Genomic DNA, 12,346 nt, shown 5'->3' with positions numbered 1-12,346 from the left:
CCAGCATTTATTGTCCATCCCTAGTTGCGCTCGAGAAGTTGGTGGTGAGCTGCCTTCTTGAGTCGCTGCAGTCCACGTGATGTAGGTACGCCCAGTGTGCTGTTAGGGAGGGAGATCCAAGATTCTGACCCAGTGACAGTGAATGACAGCAGCGTATTTCCAAGTCAGGATGGTGAGGGGCTTGGAGGGGAACTTCCAAGTGGTGGTGTTCCCATGTATCTGCTGCCCTTCTCATTCTAAATGGTAGCGGCCGTGTGCCAAAAGGAGCCTTGGTGTTCCTGCAGTGCATCTTATAGATAGCACACATGGCTGCTACTGTGCATCAGTGGTGAAGGGAGTGAATGTTTGTGGACGTGGTGCCAATCAAGCAGGGTCCTTTGTCCTGGATGGTGTGGAGCTTCTTGAGTGTTGTTGGAGCTGCACCAATTCAGGCAAGTGGGGAGTATTCCATCACACTCCTGGCTTGTACCTTGTGGATGGTGGACAGGCTTTGGGGAGTCAGGAGGTGAGTTACTCACCACAGGATTCCCAGCCTCTGACCTGCCCCTTGTAGCCACAGTATTTATATGGCTGGGTCCAGTTCAGTTTCTGATCAATGGCAATCCCCACGATGTTGATAAAGGGGAACCCACCGATGATAATGCCATTGAATGTAAGAGGTGATAGTGAAATTCTCTTGTTGGCACGAATGTGTAGCGTGAATATTATTTGCTATTTCTCAGCCCAGACTTGAATGTTATCCATAGCTTGCTGCGTATGGACACAGACTACATCAGTATCTGAGGCACCACAAATGGAACAGGGCAGCAAGGTGGCACAATGATTAGCACAACTGCCTCACAGTGCTAGGGACCTGGGTTCAATTCCCGGCTTGGGTCAGGGTCTGTGTGGAGTCTGCACATTCTCCCGGTGCCTGTGTGGGTTTCCTCCGGGTGCTCCTGTTTCCTCCCACAGTGCTGGTTAGATGCACTGGCCGTGCTAAATTCTCCCTCAGTGTAACCCAAACAGGTGGCGACTAGTGGAATTTTACAGTAACTTCATTGCAGTGTTAATGTCAGCACACTTGTGACACTGATAAATAAACTAAACTTTAGAAAGTAGAAGTTTACTTATTAGTCACAAGTACAGCTTACATTAACACTGCAATGAAGTTACTGTGAAATTCCCCTGCACTCCTGCAGCAATGTCCTGGGACTGACAGATTGCTCTCAATAACCACAACTGTTTTTCTTTTTATTAACACAGCGACTGGAATGATTTGGGACTCACTGGCCATGAGGTAAGTGAGAGTGGCGTTGATTAATGACTTCTGAAGGAAATTGGATAGACACTTGAGGCAAATAAACTTGTGGGTCTGAGGCGATTGCGCGGGGGAATGGGACAGTTCGGGCTGTTCCATTTCCCAAACTATTTTCCAGCCTGACCCCACTTTAACACCAGGATATTCATGTGACCCCAGACACTAGCAAAAACAAAACAGCAATAAAGCAGCAGAGTAACACTCAGTGTGTAATTATTAAACCTTTCACATAATCAATCAACATACGAACGTCTATTTTTTAAAATACTTTGTGAAAAGGTTCTTACATCGACTCACGTAAGTTTCAGATAAACATTCCATATCTCAGGGAACTCAGTCACCCTCTCTTCCCCCGCTGCCCACACCCCCTCCCCCACACTGTAATCACCCCCCTCCCACACTGTAATCACCCCCCTCCCCCACACTGTAATCACCCCCCTCCCACACTGTAATCACCCCTCCCCCACACTGTAATCACCCCCCCTCCCCCACACTGTAATCACCCCCCTCCCACACTGTAATCACCCCTCCCCCACACTGTAATCGCCCCTCCCCCACACTGTAATCACCCCCCTTCCACACTGTAATCGCCCCTCCCCCACACTGTAATCACCCCTCCCCCACACTGTAATCACCCCTCCCCCACACTGTAATCACCCCTCCCCCACGCTGTAATCACCCCCTTCCACACTGTAATCACCCCTCCCCCACACTGTAATCACCCCTCCCCCACACTGTAATCACCCCTCCCCCACGCTGTAATCACCCCCTCCCCCACTGTAATCACCCCTCCCCCACACTGTAATCACCCCTCCCCCACACTGTAATCATCCCCCTTCCACACTGTAATCACCCCTCCCCCACACTGTAATCACCCCTCCCCCACACTGTAATCACCCCTCCCCCACACTGTAATCACCCCTCCCCCACGCTGTAATCACCCCCTCCCCCACTGTAATCACCCCTCCCCCACACTGTAATCACCCCTCCCCCACACTGTAATCATCCCCCTTCCACACTGTAATCACCCCTCCCCCACACTGTAATCATCCCCCTTCCACACTGTAATCACCCCCTCCCCCACTGTAATCACCCCCCTCCACACTGTAATCACCCCTCCCCCACACTGTAATCATCCCCCTTCCACACTGTAATCACCCCCTCCCCCACACTGTAATCACCCCTCCCCCACACTGTAATCATCCCCCTTCCACACTGTAATCACCCCCCTCCCACACTGTAATCACCCCTCCCCCACGCTGTAATCACCCCCCTCCCCCACGCTGTAATCACCCCCTCCCCCACTGTAATCACCCCTCCCCCACACTGTAATCATCCCCCTTCCACACTGTAATCACCCCCCTCCCACACTGTAATCACCCCTCCCCCACGCTGTAATCACCCCCCTCCCACACTGTAATCACCCCTCCCCCACACTGTAATCACCCCTCCCCCACACTGTAATCACCCCTCCCCCACGCTGTAATCACCCCCTCCCCCACTGTAATCACCCCTCCCCCACACTGTAATCACCCCTCCCCCACACTGTAATCATCCCCCTTCCACACTGTAATCACCCCTCCCCCACACTGTAATCACCCCTCCCCCACACTGTAATCATCCCCCTTCCACACTGTAATCACCCCCCTCCCACACTGTAATCACCCCTCCCCCACGCTGTAATCACCCCCCTCCCCCATGCTGTAATCACCCCCCTCCCCCATGCTGTAATCACCCCCTCCCCCACTGTAATCACCCCTCCCCCACACTGTAATCATCCCCCTTCCACACTGTAATCACCCCCTCCCCCACTGTAATCACCCCCCTCCACACTGTAATCACCCCTCCCCCACACTGTAATCATCCCCCTTCCACACTGTAATCACCCCCTCCCCCACTGTAATCACCCCCCTCCACACTGTAATCACCCCTCCCCCACACTGTAATCATCCCCCTTCCACACTGTAATCAGCCCCCTCCCCCACGCTGTAATCACCCCCTCCCCCACTGTAATCACCCCTCCCCCACACTGTAATCACCCCTCCCCCACACTGTAATCATCCCCCTTCCACAATGTAATCAGCTCCCTCTCCCACACTGTAATCACCCCTCCCCCACACTGTAATCACCCCCCCAACACTGTAATCACCCCCTCACACTGTAATCACCCCTCCCCCACACTGTAATCAGCTCCCTCCCCCACGCTGTAATCAGCCCCCTCCCCCACACTGCAATCACCCCTCCCCCACACTGTAATCAGCTCCCTCCCCCACACTGTAATCACCCCTCCCCCACGCTGTAATCAGCCCCCTCCCCCACACTGTAATCATCCCTCCCCCACACTGTAATCAGCTCCCTCCCCCACACTGTAATCACCCCTCCCCCACGCTGTAATCAGCCCCCTCCCCCACACTGCAATCACCCCTCCCCCACACTGTAATCAGCCCCCTCCCCCACACTGCAATCACCCCTCCCCCACACTGTAATCAGCTCCCTCCCCCACACTGCAATCACCCCTCCCCCACACTGTAATCAGCTCCCTCCCCCACACTGTAATCACCCCTCCCCCACGCTGTAATCAGCCCCCTCCCCCACACTGCAATCACCCCTCCCCCACACTGTAATCAGCCCCCTCCCCCACACTGCAATCACCCCTCCCCCACACTGTAATCAGCTCCCTCCCCCACACTGTAATCAGCCCCCTCCCCCACACTGTAATCACCCCTCCCCCACACTGTAATCAGCCCCCTCCCCCACACTGTAATCACCCCTCCCCCACGCTGTAATCAGCCCCCTCCCCCACACTGCAATCACCCCTCCCCCACACTGTAATCAGCCCCCTCCCCCACACTGTAATCACCCCTCCCCCACACTGTAATCAGCCCCCTCCCCCACACTGTAATCAGCCCCCTCCCCCACACTGCAATCACCCCTCCCCCACACTGTAATCACCCCTCCCCCACACTGCAATCACCCCTCCCCCACACTGTAATCAGCCCCCTCCCCCACACTGTAATCACCCCTCCCCCACACTGTAATCAGCCCCCTCCCCCACACTGTAATCACCCCTCCCCCACGCTGTAATCAGCCCCCTCCCACACTGTAATCACCCCTCCCCCACACTGTAATCACCCTCCTCCCACACTGTAATCACCCCTCCCCCACACTGTAATCAGCCCCCTCCCCCACACTGTAATCACCCCTCCCCCACACTGTAATCAGCCCCCTCCCCCACACTGTAATCAGCTCCCTCCCCCACACTGTAATCAGCTCCCCCACACTGTAATCAGCTCCCTCCCCCACACTGTAATCACCCCTCCCCCACACTGTAATCAGCCCCCTCCCCCACGCTGTAATCACCCCTCCCCCACACTGTAATCAGCCCTCCCCCACACTGTAATCACCCCCCCCCACACTGTGATCGGCCCCCTCCCCCACGCTGTAATCACCCCCCCCCCCCCCACACTGTGATCGGCCCCCTCCCACACACATATCCACATGCACACATGGCACCAAGCTCACAACTACAAAATCACAGTGGTCACAAACACAGGTACACACACACTCACTGACACACACACACACACACATACACTCACTGACGCCCACACACACTCACTGACACACACATTCTGACTCTCACTGACACACACACACACTCACTGACACACACACACACTCGCTGACATTCACTGACGCATACACACATCCACACACACACATTTACTGACACACACACTTACTGACACTCACTGACACATACACACACCCACACACACACACACTCACTGACACACACCCTTACTGACACACACATACACACACTCACCAACACACACACACTCACCAACACACACACACACACACTCACTGACACAGATACACATACACTCACTGACACTCAAACACACTCACTGACGCACGCACACACACACACACACACACACAGGCACACACACAATGGCACACACACACACATGCAGACAGATACGTGCAAACCCAGTATGAATAAACCTCTGCATCGGAGTATATAGACACACCATTGGCTCCGTTTCACAGTGGGTGTGTGTAAACCATACCAGCATTTTTTCCTTCAGTTGGGAAAGAACAGCTTTGGACAGCTTCCTGTACAGGTTCATCATTCCCACCAGGAACAAGACAGGTGTCGCAGTGATCTATCTGTTCCTTGGACCTCTCTGGGAAGTAAATCCCTCTTTACTGAGTTGTTAGAAAAATACCATCCAGTAACAAATGTTGTCACTATTATTTTTTCTATGGGATTGTTGGAAAGAGTGTCAGGAATTAAACGTACAGATCTGGACATGTTTAGAATGAGGAGTTAGATCAAAGCAGAGAATTTAATTTGCATACTTGGCTCAGCGGTAGAATTCTTCATTCTGTGTCAAAAGGTTGAGTCTTCAAGACACAGACTCCCACAGACGTTTGAGAGTATATCGTACTGGCTGATACTCTGAGGCAGATGCTGCCCTTCTGATAACCAGTGAAGTAAGGCCCAGTACACCATTCCTTAGCTGAATATCAATGGCAGGGGCATTATTTATGGGAACTAGCGAGCGGTTGTAGGGGAAAGTTGAGAGTCTGAGCAAACTGGGCCTAACTGAGCAGCGACAGATCAGCCATGATCTTATTGAATGGCGGGGCAGGCTTGAAGGGCTAGGTGGCCTACTCCTCCTCCTATTTCTTATGTTCTTATGTTCTTATGCTTACTGGTTAAAAAAAAACTTATTTTAAAATTAAATTATTTAAAACTTACACCAAGAGATTGTTTCTGCTGATTGGGGAATCTAAAACATGGGGTCATGCTCTTGCAGAGAGACAGTGCAGACTCGATGGGCTGAATGGCCTATCTCTGCACTGTAGGGAATCTATGGATGAATACATTTAAGACTGAGACTTTTTTGTCTCTTTGCAAATTAAGTGGTGGAGATGCCGGATTTGGACTGGGGTGGGCACAGTAAGAAGTCTTACTACCTCAGGTTAAAGTCTAACAGATAAAAGCAAATTACTGCAGATGCTGGAATCTGAAACCGAAAGAGAAAATGCTGGAAAATCTCAGTAGGTCTGGCAGCATCTGTGAGGAGAGAAAAGAGCTGGCGTTTCGAGTCCAGATGACCCTTTGTGAAAGCTAAAAGGCATGGAAAGTGGATAACAGCTTTAATTTGGAACCGTGAGCTTTCGGAGCTCACCTGATGAAGGAGCAGCGCTCCGAAAGCTCGTGCTTCCAAATAAACCTGTTGGACTTTGCCCTGATGCTGAGGGAATTAAGGGATACGGGGAGCAGGCCGGGAAAATGGAGTTGAAGCCCAAGGTCAGCCATGACAGTATTGAATGGAGGAACAGGCTTGATGGGCTGAATGGGCTACTCCTGCTCCTGTTTCTTGTGTAGCTCAGCCTATATCATTGCTGTTTGGGAGGCCTTGCTTCCCCGGGCTGCAATATTGGCTGCAAAATCAGTTCCTTTTCAAGAAGGGGTGCACATTCAGTGGGACCATAAGATTCTGCTGGCAAGATATAGGTGCTGATCATTATTATAAAATCATAGAATCCCTACAGTGCAGAAGGAGGCCGTTCGGCCCATCGAGTCTGTACCGATTACAATCCCACCCAGGCTCTGTCCCCTTAACCCCACATATTTGCCCTGCTAATCTCCCTGGCACTAAGGGTCAATTTATCATGGCCCATCAACGTAACCTACACATCTTTGGACTGTGGGAGGAAACCGGAGCACCTGGAGGAAACCCTTGCAGACATGGGGAGAATGTGCAAACTCCACACAGACAGTGACCCGAGGGCAGAATTGAACGCGGGTTCCTGGCGATGTGAGGTAGCAGTGCTAACCACTGTACCTGCATGTCATCCAAAACACTGTGACCCCAGGTGACCAGGTCAATTTATTTTTAGCAGTGTTGGCCAGGACATTGCGGGGGGGAAAACTACCTACTTTTCTCTGGAATAGAGGTGGAGGGATCTATTGCATCTACCTGACAGAGCGGACAGCTCTGTTCAGCATCTCTTAAAGAATTAGCACTCCTGACACTGCAGCACTCCCTTCAGTGCTGCGCTGGAGTGTCCTACATTCTCCCTCAGTGTACCCCAACAGGCACCAGAGTGTGGCGACTAGGAGATTTTCACAGTAACTTCACTGCAGTGTTAATGTAAGCCTACTTGTGACACTAATAAATAAACTTAAAAAAATACCTATGCCCTGCATGGGACAGGGTCTTGCTGACTTTCCCCGATTCAGGCTACGTTGCTGTTACTGAGACACAGTATTAGGTCAGTGTGAAAAGTTTATTGACTAGTGTCACAAGTAGGCTTACATTGATACTGCAATGAAATTACTGGGAAAATCTCCTAGTGACCACACTCTGGCACCTGTTCAGATACACTGAGGGAGAATTTAGCATGGCCAATGCACCTAACCAGCACACCTTTCAGACTACGGGAGGAATCCAGAGCACCCAGAAGAAACCCACACAGACACAGGGAGAATGTGTAAACTCCACACAGTGAGCGGGAATCGAACCCAAGTCCGTGGCACTGTGAAGCAACAAGGCTAACCATTGTACCACCCTGACCACAGTTACAGCTTACACCTGGCCACCACCTCTTTGTCCCCCCCTTTTCCTTCTGTTTTATCAGAGTTCTCGTCTCACATTCAGCCTCAGACAAACAAAAAATCTATTTTAAATAAGCACCGGGAGGAGTAAAGACAATGTGTGAACAGCCTGATGCTCTGTGTATTCAGTTGTTATTGTCTGCATGTTGGGGTGGTCCATATTGCACGATGGCCTATGTATATATGTTGGGGTGATCTATGCACGGAGCTGTGGTGTCTACATGTTGGGGTGGCCTATGTGCTAGAGGGTCTAAATGCTGGGGTGATCTAATTTTACTGTGGTCTATATGCCAGGGGTGTTGAGGTGGCCCATATAAGAACATAAGAACATAAGAAATAGGAGCAGGAGTAGGCCATCCAGCCCTTCGAGCCTGTCCCGCCATTCAATAAGATCATGGCTGATCTGTCGTGGCTCAGTTCCACATTCCCGCCCTCTCCCCATAACCCTTAATCCCCTTGCCTATCAAAAACCTATCAACCCGCGTCTTAAAATTATTTAGCGAGGCAGCCTCCACCACTTCAACGGGCAGAGAATTCCAGAGATTCACCACCCTTTGAGTGAAGAAGTTCCTCCTCAACCCCGTTCTAAACCGCCCCCCTTTATCTTGAGGCTGTGCCCCCTAGTCCTACTGTCTTTTCTACTGGAGTGGTTTTTATATTGGTGTGGTCTAGAGATTGAGATCTATTAGCTGACCTGCTCTATAACATAGACTCTATATGATGGTGTTTTTCTGGGAAGGCCACACCCTGAACTGGTCTATACACCGGGGGAGGAGGGGGCTCTGTACGTGAGGGGAGGGAGTCTATATGTTGGGGGAGAGATCTCATTGCTGGGGGTTGGGCTGTATATGCTGAGAGGTCACTCTGCTGGGGGGGGGGGGTGCCTGTGCTCGGGTGGGGGTCTATACTGGCAGGAGGGGTTCTATTTATGGGGGAGGAGGGGAGTCTATATGCTGGAAGAGGGATCTATGTACTGGGGTGGGTCTACGTGCTGTGAGGTCTATGTGCTGGCGGGTCTAAGTGCCGGGAATTGCTGGGAGGGGGCGGAGTCTATGTGGTGGGGAGGAATCTATTTGCTGGATTGGGAAGAGGGGTCTATGTGTTGAGGGGGTCTATGTGCTGGGGAGATCTATGTGTTGGGGAGGGAGGTCTCTATGCTGGTGGGTCTGAGTGCTGGGGAGAGGGGTCTATGTGTTGGGATCTATGTGCTGGGGGGTCTATGTGCTGGGGGGGTCTATGTGCTGGGGGGTCTATGTGCTGGGGGGGTCTATGTGCTGGGATCTATGTGCTGGGGGGTCTATGTGCTGGGGGGTCTATGTGCTGGGGGGTCTATGTGCTGGGGAGGGTTTCTATGTGCTGGGGGGGGGTCTATGTGCTGGGGGGGTCTATGTGCTGGGATCTATGTGCTGGGGGGGGGTCTATGTGCTGGGGTCTATGTGCTGGGGGGTTTATGTGCTGAGGGGGGGTCTATGTGCTGGGGGGGGGTCTATGTGCTGGGGTCTATGTGCTGGGGGGTTTATGTGCTGAGGGGGGGTCTATGTGCTGGGGGGGGTCTATGTGCTGAAGGGGGTCTATGTGCTGGGGGGGGGTCTATGTGCTGGGGGGGGTCTATGTGCTGGGGGGGGTCTATGTGCTGGGATCTATGTGCTGGGGGAGTTCTCTGTGCTGGGGGGTGTCTATGTGCTGGGGGGGTCTATGTGCTGGGGGGGGGTCTATGTGCTGGGGGTGTCTATGTGCTGGGGTGTCTATGTGCTGGGGGGGGTCTATGTGCTGGGGGGGGTCTATGTGCTGGGGGGGGTCTATGTGCTGGGGGGGTCTATGTGCTGGGGGGGTCTATGTGCTGGGGGGTCTATGTGCTGGGGGGGTCTATGTGCTGGGGTCTATGTGCTGGGGGGGTCTATGTGCTGGGGTCTATGTGCTGGGGGGTCTATGTGCTGGGGGGGTCTATGTGCTGGGGTCTATGTGCTGGGGGGGGGTCTATGTGCTGGGGGGGTCTATGTGCTGGGGTCTATGTGCTGGGGGGTCTATGTGCTGGGGGGGTCTATGTGCTGGGGTCTATGTGCTGGGGGGTCTATGTGCTGGGGTCTATGTGCTGGGGGGTCTATGTGCTGGGGGGGTCTATGTGCTGGGGTCTATGTGCTGGGGGGGTCTATGTGCTGGGGTCTATGTGCTGGGGGGGTCTATGTGCTGGGGGGGTCTATGTGCTGGGGTCTATGTGCTGGGGGGGTCTATGTGCTGGGGGTCTACGTGATTGGGGGGGGGTTCTACATGCTGGAGGGGTCTCTGTGCTAGGGTCTAATTGCTGTGGGGGGGGTGCTATGTGCTGGGGTCTGTGTGCTGGGTGGGTGGGTGGGGGTGGGGTTTATGTGCTGTGGGAGGGAAGGGGGGAGTCTGTGTGCAACTCAGTCTGGGAGTTCAGAGGGAGTGTTTGGTGCTGTGTGTGAGTGCTCTGTGTGTGTGTGAGTGAGTGTGTGTGCTGAGAGGGGGCGGGACTGGAAGCTGCTGCCAGAGGAAATGACACATCGCAGACTGAGCCCAGGCTGCAGGAGCTGCTCTCACCGCCTCCCCTCCGGGCCTGAGGGTCCCCCTCCCTCCCCCTGAGGAGGGGGGGAGTGAGGCCGGAATCCCCCCTCTCCCTCTGAGTGAATCCAGTCCAGAGAGACCCCCTCCTCCACCCTCCATTTCCTCATTCACTCTGTCTCTCTCTGTGGGTTGTTTGTAAGAGAGGCCGGGAATTGTTACATCGGCCGGCTCGTTGGTCTAGGGGTATGATTCTCGCTTAGGGTGCGAGAGGTCCCGGGTTCAAATCCCGGACGAGCCCTCGTTTTTTTTTATTTCTTAATTTTGTTTTTTTTTCAATTACTATTTTTATTTGTGTTAGAGAAACTCATTTAAACAAAAAAATAATCATTTTTAGTGATAATATTATTGGTTTGAAATGGAAGGGAATAGCTCCAGTCTTGAATGTGAAGCACAGAATCAAGTATCTGTCTCGCTGTGGGCTGTTACACTGGGAGAGACCTCCCGGCTCTTCCGGCTGGCAGGATCTTCCAGCCCCGCCGACAGTGTGTCCCGGGGAGGGGTTTCCCGGGGAGATGGGAAATCCCAGCCGGAATTTTCCAGTCTCGAACGCCCCACTACCGGCTGCCGGTGAGAATGGAGAATTTGGCACTCGGCCAAATTTCTGTGCACAGCAGCGGGACTGGATGATCCCAGCCGCGGGCGAGGGCGGAGAATTCCGGCCCCCAGAAGATCCTGCCGCTTGCACGGTAGCGCAGGGGTTAGGACTGCTGCCTGACCGCGCCAGGGACTCGGGTTCGATTCCCGGCTTGGACAAGTTGGCCAAATCAGATACCCCAACTAGCTTGTACTGGTGGGAAACAGAATATCCCGTGGTGTAGTCAGTTTGTAGGAAGTTCTGGGCTGCATTATCCACAACTGAGGTCATCAACTGTGATGGAGTGTCTTCCTGGAGGTTTTGTCACATGGCTTTCTCCCACAATTCAACCATTAGTCAACCAACACATCCATCCTTGTAACACGCTCCCTTCCAACACCAACTGGAACGCAACAGGTCTCATTAGCCAATTGGATGATGTTGGACTGTCAGCCAATTGGTCTTTTTTGCCCCCATTTTCAACATTTACATATCTGGTAAAGGGAAATATTCAAAGAAAATGACTTTTTCTTTGCTGTCCCAATGATTTTCCTCCAGGATCACGCACAGCCGTGTCCTGGAGACTGATCCTCAATCCTGGGAGACTCCAGGCTCTTCCTGAAGGGTTGGCAATTCCAGCCACATATAAATTTCAGGGATCTGTAATAATTCGAGGGCGACTCAATGTGGCTCAAAATAACAAAGGATTTATTGCCAACGATAAGTATTTACAATAAAAGAGTCAGACAGAATTATCTCTGCGAATATACAATTCTCCTCCCCGACTCCAACTGAGGATTCTCCCCGACCCGGGATACGTCCCCCCTTCCCTGATTGGTTCAACTTTCTGCCTTGACACGCCATAGGGTCCAGCCCGATCATGTGACCCTCAGGAAATAACCGGCACTCACCTGATGAAGGAGCGGCGCTCCAAAAGCTCGTGCTACCAAATAAACCTGTTGGACTTTAACCTGGTGTTGTGAGACTTCTGACTGTGCTCACCCCAGTCCAACGCTGGCATCTCCACATCATGGTCCCTTAAAGGGGCCACACTACCACAGCAACTGTACAGTATACACGCTCTCTCCAGAGCTGTAAGACAAGGCAATGTAGCCATCAATTTGCATAGGGAAATCTCCCACGTTACATAAACACAAGTCATTGTGTTACATAGAACATAGAACACTACAGCACAAACAGGCCCTTAAGAACATAAGAAATAGGAGCAGGAGTAGGCCATCTAGCCCTT

General features: G+C 52.6%; 1 non-coding gene across 1 annotated transcript; it reads left to right on the top strand.

Moving 5' to 3' along the window:
* The first annotated feature begins 10,689 nt into the window (after positions 1-10,689).
* Positions 10,690-10,761, top strand: trnap-agg (transfer RNA proline (anticodon AGG)). Its single transcript has one exon. It is a non-coding gene; the product is annotated as a tRNA-Pro (tRNA).
* Positions 10,762-12,346: the final 1,585 nt, after the last annotated feature.

The sequence above is a fragment of the Carcharhinus amblyrhynchos genome, chromosome 10 (genome assembly GCF_965287045.1).
Source record: "Carcharhinus amblyrhynchos chromosome 10, sCarAmb.v2.hapA, whole genome shotgun sequence".
NCBI classification, from domain to species: domain Eukaryota; kingdom Metazoa; phylum Chordata; class Chondrichthyes; order Carcharhiniformes; family Carcharhinidae; genus Carcharhinus; species Carcharhinus amblyrhynchos.
This window is presented reverse-complemented; position numbering and strand designations above follow the sequence as displayed.